This window comes from Condylura cristata, unplaced genomic scaffold (assembly GCF_000260355.1).
Source record: "Condylura cristata isolate star-nosed mole 26May11 unplaced genomic scaffold, ConCri1.0 scaffold00021, whole genome shotgun sequence".
Taxonomy (NCBI): Eukaryota; Metazoa; Chordata; class Mammalia; order Eulipotyphla; family Talpidae; genus Condylura; species Condylura cristata.
The window spans coordinates 2791587-2802734 of record NW_004567122.1 but is presented as its reverse complement, the minus strand read 5'-3'; the positions used below and the strand labels follow the sequence as shown (position 1 = coordinate 2802734).

Here is an 11148-nt window from a genome sequence, read left to right as displayed (position 1 = left end):
AGATATGTATCATTCCTTCATCAAAGAAAATGTAACTTTGCTTTCTCATTCACACTCTCAGGACATTCTCAGCTATTATTTTCCAGCCCTTCAGCTGAAATTCCCATAAGGAAAACAAAAAAGGAAAAATATGTATGTATCCTTCTGTTACAGATATCACATATCATTTCTGGATCCCTGGGAGATTAAATAAAAACAACTAGCTATTTCAAAGAGCTAACCACATTTTAAAAACCATAAACAGAACACAATAGAGTTAATGAATGGACAATACTGATGTACTGTTACTTTAAGAAGTAATTTTAAATGTAAATGACTAATCATGCAAGGCATTAAAACGAATACTTTATTTTCACCAATGGCCACTACAAAGTTTCTTTCTTGAGTTGCCCAAAAGCTCACTTAATTTTTAAGACAAGAGGAGGAAAATATCTTAAGAAATTAAAGAACCATGCTAGTATTTCAGTCTGGGCTTCCATTATGAGAAAAATATTCTCAGGGCAACAGCAGCCTAGAAATGTTGCCATCTAGTGTTCACCCACAGAACTGGCACCCAAAGTTAGCCTCCTCTGAGCACACTATTTCATGAAGGTCTTGCCCCTTTGAAATTGAAGCTAGACAACAAAAGAGAATTTCCTGAGGTAGATGAACAAGTCCTCGGTCAAGAAAAGAAAGGAGGGGTTCCTAGACGGGAGAGGGGAGAGAGAGTGAGTGTGTGTATGACAGTGAGTGTGTGTGCGCGTGCGCGTGCGTGCTAACTTGAGCAGGTGAGGACAGACCATGGGACAAGAGAAGGGCACAAACTCAGGATCCTTCGGGGAGAATAAGGAACATGAGAAGAAGATTGAGGGTCAAGTGACTGACCCTCAAAGTCAACTGGTCACTGACAGTATTAGATGAGGCATTAAAAAAAATTAAAAGTATTAGCTGTTTACAACTTCTGAGAAATCTTTAGATGTGTGGCTCCTGCTTTGCATCAAACAGACTGTCTTGTCCCAGGCCTCCTGTTGAGACTTCTGGGCCAACTGCTGAGGCAGCAACTGGTGGCCATGAAGAGACTGGAGACGTATGCTGATTGTCCCAACAGCCCCACAATGCAGCCTTCTGTCTGGAGTTCTGCCGGCCAGTCATAGACAAACAAATGGACTTAAGGACCAGACCAAACAATTACAACAAACTGCCTCGGATTAGATCACTGCCCTGGCTGGCCTTTTAAAAGCTGCTATGCCCTGACCCTAGTGAGACACACTTTGGCACTGGCCCTGGGTTGTGACCCCTGCTCTGATGATGCATTTCTCAGGACCTAGGTATCATCTCAATAGTGCTGACACTTTTCTCGAATCTATTTCATTTTCAACAAAACTATCTCTTTTAGAACTCAAGTAACTATTGAGCACCGCCAGTGGAACACTTCATTCACCTTATTTCATATCTTGGAAAGAAACTAAGCAGGTGACGATGAACATGCTTGCTACGTATCCATTCTTCTGCATGCTGCAAATGAATTCTCCTAGGAATCCCCATCTCTTCTTTCCCTGTGCCACTTCTCTGCTATGGCTGCCCAAGTGCCTAATGGCTCATTATAGCCAATAAGAAAACTCACATACCATTCCTGGCACCAGCCATGGAGTTCACTCCACAATAACTGTGCACTGTCCACAACTGGGTGTCTTATAATAAGCAGACACTTATTTCTCACAGTTTTGGAGGCTGTTAAGTCCAAGGTCAAGGTGCTAGTGTGGTTGATTTTTGGTGATGGCCCTATTCCAGTTCAGAACCAGAATCTTGTAACTGTGTCCTGCCATGGTGGAAGGGGCTAGAAATCTTTCCGGGGTGTTCTTTACTATGATACTATTCCTACTTATAAAAGTTTCCTCCACATGACCTAATCACCTAACAAAGTCTCTATCTCCTAATACTATCACTTTTTGGGGTGAGAATTCAATATAGGAAATTTGGGGTAACACACACATCCAGCACATAGCCAGGTGAAAATTAATATACAGAAACTATTTAAATGAGGTTGTGAGGCGAGGGGAGAGTATGCAGTTATTTGCAATCAGCAAACCACAGTACCTATTAGGCCCTGCCTCTCTGCCAATGGAACCCAAAGCTGCAGGTATTTACTAGGAGGGGGAAATGAGGAGTGCACAACTAATTCAAATTCAATTTAAGACCACAGAAACGCCAGGCCTGGAATGTCAGTAAAAGAGCCAGGATACTGACATCTGGAACCCAAGTCCATCAGTGGGTGGGTCTGTAATTTTGATGAGAGAGCACTGAGATGCAGAGTACACAGAATCTGCCTGCTGTTGCCTGGACAGCTTCGGCAGATGCGGAGCCCTCAGGGATTGAACACAGGCATAAATATGTTTGCTTCAGGGTGTCAAGACCCCTTTTGTAAAAAACAAAACTTTTATAGTAAGAAAAATTAAGCATGGTCTGCAACATCTGGTTTTCCCTATTGTTAACATTGCCTTAGTAAAGCACATGGTTACACTTAGTGAACCACTATATTATCACTCATATAATAAATCAGTTATAAACAATATAAGTAATAATACATCATTATTAACTAAAGTCCACAATTTATTTAGACTTCCTTCGTTTTCACCTAACTCCTTTCCCTGCTCCAGGGTCCTATGCAGGATACCAGAATGCATTTAGTTGGTGTGTTCCCTGAGGCACCTTTTGGCTACCTTTCCTTGTGTTGATGATCTTGATAGTTTATTTATTTTGGCATAGAAGTGGGGTGTAAGCAAAGCTGCAGGAGGTGAGAGAATTCACCAGAGGCAGAGTGGGGAGCAAAACAGTAAGATCTACTGAAATACACTGCTGAGAGGAGCAGCAGGGAGACAGAAGAGGTCTGCTGTGCCATGTGTGCCAGCTCCCTGGCCGGGGATCAAGCTGAGGTCTTAGTAGTGATAGCACTGAGACTTAACCCTTGGGTACCAGGGCGGCCTCCCCCCACAACCTTGATAGTTTTAAGGATTATTAGTTAGGCACCCTGTACGGTACCTCTCTGTTGGAATCTGATGTTTTCCTTGTGATTTGATTAGGGTGAGGGGCTTCTGATGGCAGATCACCAAGACAAAGTTTCATTCCGCTCACGTCATGTCAAGCCCACACACCATCTCTGGGAGTCATCACTGTCCATGCTGCCTTGGAGGAGCTGGCAGAGGCAGCACTTGCCAAGTGTCTTCACACTACTTTCCTCGCTGTAAAGCTACTGTTGTTCTCTCCATTTCCATAATGCACAATGGCCAGGAGGTGTGCATATTTAAGAGGGAAAACTTATACTCCCTCTCCTGGAACCTCAAGGAGACTGACTTGGAATTCTTCTGCATCGGAAGAACTGTTTGGGATTCATCTGCATGGGAGATATGTCTTTTCTCCCCTCTTACTTATTTTTCAATCATTTATTTATATTAATATGAACTCACAGGCATTTATTTTATACTTGTTACTGTAATCCAATACTACTTTGTTTTGTTGCTCAAAATGTTCCAGTTTTGGCCCTAGGAGCTCTTTGGTTTCTTTAACAACCTCCACAAATGTGGTTTTTGCTTTTCATTTTGTTTTGTTTTCCTTTTTATACTACCTTCCTTTCTGACACTAAGTGGTCCCACATTCACTCAGTGTATGTTTTCACTAGTACTAGGCTCCCACACTGATTTTCTGACCTTGATACAAGACAGTATAGGACAGTGGTCCCTGAGAGATGGGGAGACAAACAAGGAAGTTCTCTCACTGCCTCTATTTTCTACCTGGAGTGTCCATGCTACAGCGAAGGGAAGGGGAACCAGACCATGATCCAGGCCCCCCTGAGTTCAGGACATGAAGCTAGGAGTCTAGAGACAGAATGGAGTACAACAGAGGAGAGCACTACCACAGAGAGAGCTTCTGAGATGGCACAAAGATTGCCTGAACAAAGGCAAGTGTGAAACCACCACAGGAAAGAGAAAGGGACCCAGGAGGAGTGGCGGGGAAATGCCTGGAGCTCACACCCAGCAGAAACTGACCAGTTTCCCATAGCCAGAATGGAAAACTCTGATATAGACAAAATCTTGAAACACCATTCTGAATGGCGGGGCACAATTAATCATAGATTGAAGGGTGCTCTGGTACCACCCAGAGCACCAGTGGTGCCCAAAACAAGCCCTGAGACGATCAAACTGTGTCCAAGTCAATTCACTGTGACCCAGAATAATGCCAAGGATATTTTCAGGAACACAAAAATATGCAGCATCTAATAAGGTCAAATTTACAATATCAGCAGTCGGCTAAAGAGGGTGAGGAGAAAAGATGTGACCCTACGTGCAAAAAAAAATCAATTAGTACAAAGCAATGTAAACAGATTACAGAAGGAGCTTGATGACCTACCAGTCAGAGAGTTAGGGGACCATGGCTTGTGCTAAATGGAGACATGGAAAACATGTTAAAACAAAAAAAAAGACTGCTGAACTACAGGTGCAAAATAAACCGAGATAGAAGATATATGCACTCTCACAGTTCAGTAAGGGCAGAAGCACCAACTCAGGTAGAAAATGGCCAAGGGACGTGATCAGACTCTAGAGCAAAGAAGATGCTCAGATAGCCAATAAGCACATGAGAAGCTGATCAACACCTTTAGTCCCAGGGGAAGTGCAAATTAAATACACAGTGAGATACCAAGATATCAAGACACCACTGCATACTACTGCAATGACTAACATTGAAAAGAGCAACTCACTGGCAGGAATGTAAAACTGTACAATAACTTTGGGAAAGTTCTTGGCACTTAAAAAAATACATTAAACATTTACCTACCATATGACACATCCATTCCTGTTCTATGTATCTGCCCAGGGAAAAGGAAAGCAAACATCTACACAAAGACTTGTCTAGGTTGTTTGTGTATAGTTGTTGACTCGCAATAGTCCAAAACAGAAATTAACCAAATATCCATCAGCTGATGAATAAAAAAATATAGTATATCCATATGGTGAGAGTTTTGCTAAGCCATGCCATGTTCCACTGAGGCAGCCACTGGATCTGCTGGAGTAGCCTGCGGGGTCTTCCACCGACGACAGTTGTAGGTGCACCCCTGGACAACGGCCAGAGTCACAAGTCACACACTGTAAGCTCCTGAGATGGGTCCCCAGCAGCCCAGGTGTTCTACAGTGTCTCAGCCTGGCAGGCCCTTAGCATGCCCAGTACATAAGACCCCTGAGGAGCTTAGTAATACAAGCTATTTTGTTTTGAATGAACCAGTCCAGGCTTAGTCTGAGAAATCCAAAGCATTGAACCCTAATATCTAGGGCCTGAGCCATAGGTCCTGCCTCTGCCTGCATCCTACCTGGATCTCTCAATAGGCCTCTCAATGTGTGCCACAGACTTCGTCAAGGACCTGTGAGCAACCAAAGTGCTGGGATCTCTTTCTCCTGTGATCTGTTTTTCAGTCAACAACTCACCGTCCAGCACTCTGCACCCCGCTTAAAAGTTAATTTACCAGCCATGTGGTATAGGATACAATGCTAAGCCTCAATGAGACAGAACCCGAACAATGATAGACACAACACAGCTAACTCTCATAACCACTATGCTGAAATAGGCTAGGGAAGAGAATATATGCTGGTTTAGTGCTGCAGCTTGGTCTAGTCGCTTCCACTCGGTCACTTTAACACTTTAAGACCACATTTTACATGCAGTAAGGCACTTAAAGACAATCTGAAGGTGTGGTTTAATCCTTATTTCCAGGTATAAATGAGGTAATGGAGGCTAACCTCTCAGAACCTATGAGTACAAAAGAGAGACATACCTCAACTTTCCTCCGAAATTTGCTTTCACACAGCAGAGCCTGGAGGCTTATCAATTAAACTTGAACTAGCTTATTTTCAGGGCAGGTGGAGTTGAGAGTAGCTGGGCTACTTACAAACCAGGAAATCAACAGACATGCAAGCTCACGCATGAGATGCTCTGCATGAACCAGTGAACTTCAGCCACATCTATATTCCTTTGCTCAACCCGTTTTTTAGACAATACATGTTAAATTCTTTGTTCTCGACCTGGTTCCCCAAACCTATATAATCTCATTTCTTTTCTTAATTAGGAGGCAGATTTCAGTTGATTTTCTACTTCGTTCTCAAGTGATTGTCAAACAAGTTTCATTTCTCAAACCTGATGTGGTATCGTCTCTGTGCACATTGGGTAGTGAGCCCACTTGCTTGGTAACAATGGCATGTAAGTTAAAAATCTAGAATAAATTAGAAGTAGAAGAATCCTGAGATAGATTTATCCAACTACTTCTCCATCCTCAGAAGTCATAAGATTTACCCAAGGCCATGTAATATTTAGAAAATCTAGAATTTGAGGAAGTTATTTCCATTTACTATCAAGATTTTCTTTGAATTATGGACAAATTATTTTAAAATATCATTTTTTAGTAACTGGCTTTATGAAATTCACTGTTTGGGGACTTTTTTTTCCCTAAGAAAAAATATGCCAACTACAAGACAATGCTTCAGATTAAATTGACAGATGATGTTTCAGGGCATCATTCACTTTTATTCCTCTCTTCATCATTAAATCAAGTCCCTTTGGTGGAGGAGATATGGTTTTACCTCACGTCCTGTATCTTCACCTGTGCTACTTGTTGAGAAAAGGGGGCTGCCTTGAGTAGACCACACATTTTCTCATAGACTAAGAAATCTCTGCTAAGACTCAGAAGTGAGATGGGTAGAAGAGAGGGGATTTCCCTGAACCTGCAGGATTCCTTTCAGTTGGAAAGCAAATATCCTCATCTGCTGCCAAATTATCGCTCAATATCTCAATGGGTGAGGATTTCAAAATTGAGAGTCTGGAGGGTGGCTGAGATTCTGGGGCACATTTACTCCTGACTTATGTGTAATCTTTCTAATTCTGCTCATCCCGGCCGGACAACCTGCTGAGATTGATGTTCCAGTAGTAACACAGTAAAGGGCGGCCAAGCTGAGTGACTTCACTGTTGTTGCCAATACCTGTGTATCTGGATGGCTAAAATACACCCTGCGCGGTTTAGCTTAAAATATTTAATGCATTCTTTTCAGATTAGAGACCTTGGCATATCCAGTTAAGTTATGAGGGAGAGTATTTTGGTGTTTCAGGCTAATTACTCAGATTGTTGAATAACATTTTCATATAACATGAATAATAAAGAATCCCAACCAACACTGAGTGAAATAATTTGAAGACTTGGTTTTCTTCTATGTTGTTCTGCATAAAGTTGACGTTCCCAAGGACTGGCAACACTGAGGACTACTGTACTGACAAGATATTCAGGAAGGCCCATCTGCTATTCAAAGCAGTGGTTCTCAAAATACGGTCTTCTCCCACGAATGGCCCTGCCTCATACTTAGATGAGAAAAAAGCCCCCAGTGGAATATCCCTCGTCTTGTCTCCATCTCTACAGCGGACTTGCATCTGAGCCCACCTTCTCCTTTTACTTTCTTCTGCAGGCTGCACCCACTTTTGCTTGCACTCTGGGCCCCAACCTTAAGGATGTATATTCTGTTGGACCACTCTCATCAAAATTTGCTCTAGCTTTTCTTTTAAAAATATCATTCCTTGATTCTGGATATAGTCTTATATCCCATTTCCTGTCCCTGTTTTTCTTTTTTTTTTAAAGGTTTATTTATTTATGCACACAGAACTGGGGTACAGGCCAGAGGTACAGGGGCGGTGAGAGACAGAGTAAGGAGCCAATAGCCTAAGGGTTGTTCTTACATGTTTGTTTTATCTCGCCTGTAACTCACTCTTCAAAAAGTGTTTTTGTACATGTGTTAAAATTATAGTTTCAAATAGTTTAGTTACAAAATTCTACAAGAAATTTTTATGACAGAGCAAACCCCTGGTTGTTTCCTCTTCTCCCCCATTTTTCCTCTCTAGGGAACCACTCTGCATTCTTGTTCCTAATTCTCTTGGTACATATTTCCATCTCTTGAAATCACAGATGTATTGCTATTCTTGATCTTCGTATCTTAGGCAGTATCTACTGATTTCAAACCATAGCAAATGAGGACTTATGCCCCTTTCCTCTCATCACTATCACATGCCCTCAGCGTCTCCACTGGCCATACTACAATTTCATTATGGTTTACATTTGTAATGATATTATTAAGTATGTGTAAGTTAGTGTTAAGTCATGAAATGAAAGTATTTGAAAGTATTTTTATCCTTCCTTTCTGGCATGGTATTCCTTTTGCTTTATTTTTTTTTGGGGGGGGGTGGTTTTCTTTGTGGATTTTTTTTCCCTCTTCTATTCTCTTATGTAGTAAGAACGAGAACAAAAAAAATGTGTCAATGCTTTTTTTCTTATTGTAAGGACACTAGTTGTGACTTTACTTTCATGTCCAAGGGAGGGCTTTCCTTGGCCAGGGTCTCCTCTGCCATGTGCTCTGCAACCTAAAAGGACCCGAGAATGAACACTCTTGGGAGTAGTCCTTGAAGATCTTGACTGAACAGCCTAGCTCTCACCTACCAGATAAATATCCTCTGAAGCACATATTCAACACCACTTCTCAAGCGATCTGGGTGGGATTAAGTTGCACTTGCACACAGTGGCTGCTTATAACATGCTCTCTATTGACTTCCTTCCTTTATCACCTCCCCAACCTGTAGATTACCCCCTGGCAAATCACATGTGACTATCTCTTTCCATGTGTGCCCCTTGAACAAACTAAGAGAATTACTGCTGCGTATTACTTATTATATCATATCTTAAAGTACATGATATCCAGTGTCCCACTTTTAAAGAGGTAAATTATTAAATGAATACAGGTGATGTACTGCTAATTCCACTATAAAATTTCCTTTCCTACCATCTTATCAGGGAAAGAACTAACAGTACAGACAGACAGACAGTAGAGATAATAAAGAATTGGCTCACGTGATTATTGAGACTGAGCAGGCTGGAGACACAGAAGAGTTAATGGTGCAGGTCTAGTCTGAGTCCAAAGGCCTGAGAAGCAGGAATGCTGAAAGACAGCAAGCTGGAGACCCATAAGCCAGGGTTTCAGTTCAAGTGTGAAAGCAGGAAAAGATCAGTGTCTTGGTGAAGGCAGTAAAGCAGGAGGAGTTCCTGGTACTTGCAGAAGAGTCAGTCACCTTTTTCTTCTATGCAGGCCTTCAACTGATTGGACCAGGCCCACCAACAGGAGGGAGAGCAATTTGCTTTACTTGGTCTATTGATTCAAATGTTATTCTCACTCAAAAACACTCTTGCAGACACACCCAGAATAATGTTTAATCAGCTGTCTGGGTTTACTGAGGCCCCATCAAGCTGACCCATAAAGTTACCCATCACACTAACTTCACCTAATGAATTTAGCAGTTACTAGTGATTACTGCCTATGTGAATGACCTGGTCTGGTGTAAAAAGTAGTTAAAAGTGGTCACTTTTAAATGCAAATATTCCTTCTGCACTTAGTTAAAATTCTAGGTAATATGAAAGCATGAACTTCCTTCACTAATTATTGGATTGCCCTGAAATACAATTTGTGGTCACTGTGTCCTTTTTGGTGACACTGTCTTCTAAGTAGTTATCCCTAATTTAACCTCTAAGGGAACTTTTTAATATGGTCATGACTGATGTTGCATCAACTTTATCTTCCTAAATTGGGTTCTCCAAGGATCTTCTGAGCTCTTGGGGAGCCTCTTAACTGGCTCTCCTCTAGACTCAGTACATCTAGAGGCAGCCATCTTGGAAGTGTCCATAACTACCTTTTTCCTTCAACAGATCGGGTGAAGCCCACCAACACGAGGGAATTCCCTTTTGCTGTTTCCTTCCATTTTACTTTAAAGCCTTTTTTTTGCTGTTTCCTTCCATTTTACTTTAAAGCCTTTCATGAAAAAGCTCGAAATATGGGCTAACTCGGAAGCAACGAGCACTGCTAGAGCCCACACCTAAGTGTCATTTCCCTCCAATGCCACTTCTCTGAATACCCTGACTGACCCCAATATGGCCCTGTGCACCATCTGAAGCTGGGGTTTCTCTTCCAAGCTCATTCTTATTATTGGTCGAACTCAGCATGATAGTGGAATTCAGTCTAAGTTAGGGCTCTAAGCGTCCCCTAAAAGTTACAGGGAACCACTGCTCTTTGAGGTGCTTGGGTAACAGGCTGCAATTTGCATCTGGGAGAATGACCTCCACACAGCTGTGCACCTCAGGTGGCAGTGGGGTTCATCCTGGACGTGGAGAAGGTCTAACACAGGTGGCAGCCCTGGGGTAAACGAGAGGCTGAGTTGCTAGCTGCAAGAGCGAGTGGCTTCGGGTGTGTGTGAGAGGTCTGCGGAGTGGCGTGGGGTTTCCACAGCTCTCTAGGCGCCAGGTGCAAGCTGCGGAACAGCATTTAGAGAAGTGGGGGTGCAGGGGCGGAGACTGGCAGAGGAAGCGCCCCTGCTGCCCATTTTCCTAGGAATCGCCTGGAGGGAGGTTGAGTCTGAAAATGTCCTTACAAGGGGGCTTCTCCTCGGCCGGCAAGGCCTGGACTTCAGGGCTCTGAGGGAGTCCCGAAAAGCTGAGCCTCCTAGAGGCCTCTGAGGGCCCAGGGCGGTGAGGAGACCGGGCCCCACATGAAGTCTCGACGTCCCCGACGCGGTGCGGCTGGAAGCTGCGCGCCGAGAGGAACTTTCCAGCTAAGCGGGGCGTGTGGCGAAGGGGCTGTTCCGCACAGGCAGTCTCCCGTGGCGCGGCCGGGACATCCTTTTTTGAAGTGGCCAGGCGGACGTGGGCACAGGCGGGGCCAGTGGCCGGACTTACGGCGAAAAAGTCAGAAATACACCTCGGTGTCTTCAGTCCCCTGTCGACTCCAGGAGCCTGAATCAGCCGCTCCCCTCAGGTGTCTCTCACCCGCGAGCGCCAGGGACGCCGGGGACCAGCCCGCGCGCATGCGCAGCGCCCGGCGATGAGCGTGAGGGAGATCAGCGCGGTGACCCACGGTCTCCGGGCCCCGCCCCTTCCTCAGAGACAAGGGGGCGGAGCGCCGTGCTCGCTCGCGTCCGTGCGGCTCCTGCCTCTAGTCCCGTGGCCCTTCAGCCCCGGACTCTTCTCGAGGGCGTGGCCGACGCGGCGCGCAGTCGGAGCCGCGAGCACGAGCGCGCGGTGCGTCAGCGCGCGTCGACCCGGACGCC

General features: G+C 44.1%; 1 protein-coding gene across 1 annotated transcript in view; it reads right to left on the bottom strand.

Annotated features, from left to right (window-relative positions):
• The window catches only part of SGMS2 (sphingomyelin synthase 2), a 119754-nt gene extending 109947 nt beyond the window's left edge, over positions 1–9807 (bottom strand). Inside the window, exon 1 of the mRNA XM_004686466.2 lies at positions 8906–9807. The gene's annotated coding sequence lies outside the window, so the exon portion shown is untranslated. The remainder of the gene's footprint in view (positions 1–8905) is intronic.
• Positions 9808–11148: the final 1341 nt, after the last annotated feature.